Source organism: Gadus chalcogrammus, chromosome 15 (assembly GCF_026213295.1).
Source record: "Gadus chalcogrammus isolate NIFS_2021 chromosome 15, NIFS_Gcha_1.0, whole genome shotgun sequence".
Classification (NCBI taxonomy): Eukaryota; Metazoa; Chordata; class Actinopteri; order Gadiformes; family Gadidae; genus Gadus; species Gadus chalcogrammus.
Window position 1 is genome coordinate 23,153,423 of NC_079426.1, and position 3,006 is coordinate 23,156,428.

The window sequence follows — 3,006 nt, forward strand, 5'->3', positions numbered from 1 at the left end:
TGTTGTCACTCACTCTGCTTTTTGTTGTTGGCGTTCCCAATCCCGTGACCGCCGAACCAAACTACTTTTCGGGCCTCCATCTCACCCACAAGTGCTCCACTTCAACCTCTGAGAAATTTCGCTTTTTCGCTTTTCTCATACTTCTTCCATTGTTTCCGACAAGACATAATACTTGCATCTGAGTCTGATTTATGCAGATCGCATTCATGAGGTAATTTGCATTGACCATTTATGGTTAAAAGGGGCGTGTACAGGGCGGAACGTGAAGCTGATTCAGCTGCGCACACTTTTAGGCATTCTGTGATTTATAAAGCAAAGATTGCGTACGGTGTGCGTACGCAGGGTTTTATAAATCTGAATATTTTATGCCGTACGCAAAACTTGGCTTTTGGGCATACGTACACTTTTAGTAACGATCCCACACAGTTTTATAAATGAGACCCCAGTACAGGACAGCTTACAGGCCAGTACAGGCCACCGTAGTGTACTGAAAAAGGAGGGGTCCGGGGGGTGGGGACCTGGGGGGATAAAGTTGGTGTCAATCTGCAACCCTCAGCGCTAGTGGCCACCTCAATATTACACACTGGACCTTGAAAATGAAACATTCCTCTTTGTCCAAAGTGACCATGAATGCCAATGGGTAACTAGTGTCCTGTCTTACACCATAAAGAGAAAGCTAGGTTCCTGCGTTGTAGGTTAACAATGGATGAAGCATAAGAAAGTATGAGGTTTCTTGAACGCAGAAAAAATGTGTCTAAAGTAAAGATCAGGCCTGAGTCCGTTTCCCCTGAAGGGCTACACTGAGAGTGTGTAAAAGGCCCAGGAATGTGGGAGATTTAGAGACTGCTGAGGCACAGCGGACCACTCGAGGGCCAGGTCGATCCTCCACTTTGATGCTTTCAACTTGCTCAGATGTTTCTAGTTAGGTATTCACAGTTTAACTCCTACTGTTACCGTCAGGATTCTTCTTCTTTTTATTTTGAAGCACCCGTAACTCGTTGATGAAATGCAAAAAGTTTGCCTAATCAGGGGAACTTCTGACATTTTTTCTAAATAACCTACCTAAACAAACACCATTGAGACCACATGATGTCAACGTTGAATTGAGCAGGATTTTATTGCATAAATAAAGGCTTAGTTATTGCTAATTCAAAATATGTGGATTAGCAACGATTACTCAGAAGGTAGCAGAAAGTGGAAACTTGCCATGCCTGCGTTGGCTGTGTCTTTAACTAAATTGTTAATTGATATATTTTTGTTTTTAATGTGAATCAAATTTACATTACAGCTTTAGACAGGCATGTTTACATACATCAGTTTTAACCATATACTGTGTTTTATCATTTGCTGTATTATCATCAGAATCACCATTTATTGAAAATATTAATTTGAAATAGTTTTCAAATGCACTACTGTGTTGTTTGGCCTGGACCTATTCCAAGACTCGTCCATCAGGATAAGGGATCAGGGAAAAGGCCAGAGGTCACTCTCAATTCACCTCTCAATTTAAAAATACCAACATACAGGGCTTAACAGAATTTTTGACGCGTCTAAAAGCATCTAAATAAATATAATCTTGAATCTAGAAATGTTGACATACTACATAAATCAGTCAAATCTATCGATACATGCAGAGACTCAGCTGCACGCCTCCTCACTGGTACCCGCTCCAGAGAACACATAACACCTGTCCTCCGTGAACTCCATTGGCTTCCAATTAAACACAGAATCAACTACAAAATCGTACTCATCACCTACAAGGCCCTCAACAGCCTAGCCCCCCCTACCCTGCCGACCTTCTCCATCACCACGCCCCTCCCGATTCCTCAGGTCCATCTCTGCCAACCTGCTACAAGTTCCACGGACTGAGCGACGGACTTGGGGTGATCGGGCCTTCTCAGTTGCTGCCCCCACCCTTTGGAATTCACTCCCCTCCCACATCAAAGTCTCTCCAACCCTCTTCTTTCAAATCTGCCCTCAAACATACCTTTTCACACTAGCCTTCCCCACCCCACCCCACCTTATTCTTCATGTTTAACCTCTGTTTTTCTTTTATTCCTAGTCTGTCTTACAGAGTTTAAATAGGGCAATATGTAAAGCGTCTTAGAGTACCATATTAAGCGCTATATAAATTTAATTTATTATTATTATTAGAAAAAACAAAAGCAACACAGGTGGGGTGGCATAGCATTTATTTGAGCCCTCAAAAAACAAGACAAAGGTTTGTAAGTACCAGGTGCCTATGCCCATTGTCTGAAGCAGTGGAAAAAAAGAAAAAGATGTCTTCCACATAAAAAAGGAGAGGAGGGGAGATACAGAGACAGAGAGACGGACACCAAGACAGAGACAGAGAGATGAGCATTAATGCTGTTGGTATTCAGTCCGCACTGTGAAGTTAAGTTATGGTGTTGATTATCATGAACATACAATACTAAAGCTGCAATAGTATCAACAATAGATGAACCCCATCCCAGAGTAGCACAAAACAAATAGACTACCTCCCATTATTTGAAAAAAAATAGGCACCGGATACTGACAGTAATACAAGCAGAGAGGCAACTGTATTTAAAAACTGAAAGCCGCCATACATATACACATATATTATATATACATATGTATACACACACACACACACACACACACACACACACACACACACACACACACACACACACACAGCGTCTTAGAGTACCATATTAAGCGCTATATAAATTGTATTTATTATTATTATATAATATAAAAATATACGTATACACACACACACACCACACATACATTTATATACATACATACATATATACACATACATATGTATATATACACACACACATACACAAATATCTAACCATATATATATATACACACCACACACTCATATATATATGTACACATCTTCTAGATTAAAGGTTATCTAATGTGCCCTATAATGAGTAGGGTAGCAGAGCTGTGTCTGGGTTCCCTGATGGCCTCAAGATAGAACAATCATCACACAGAACATAGTTCACC

General features: G+C 40.7%; 1 pseudogene; it reads right to left on the bottom strand.

Moving 5' to 3' along the window:
* LOC130404291 (protein phosphatase 1B-like) overlaps positions 1 to 3,006 on the bottom strand; it is a 34,282-nt pseudogene that overhangs the window by 20,981 nt on the left and 10,295 nt on the right.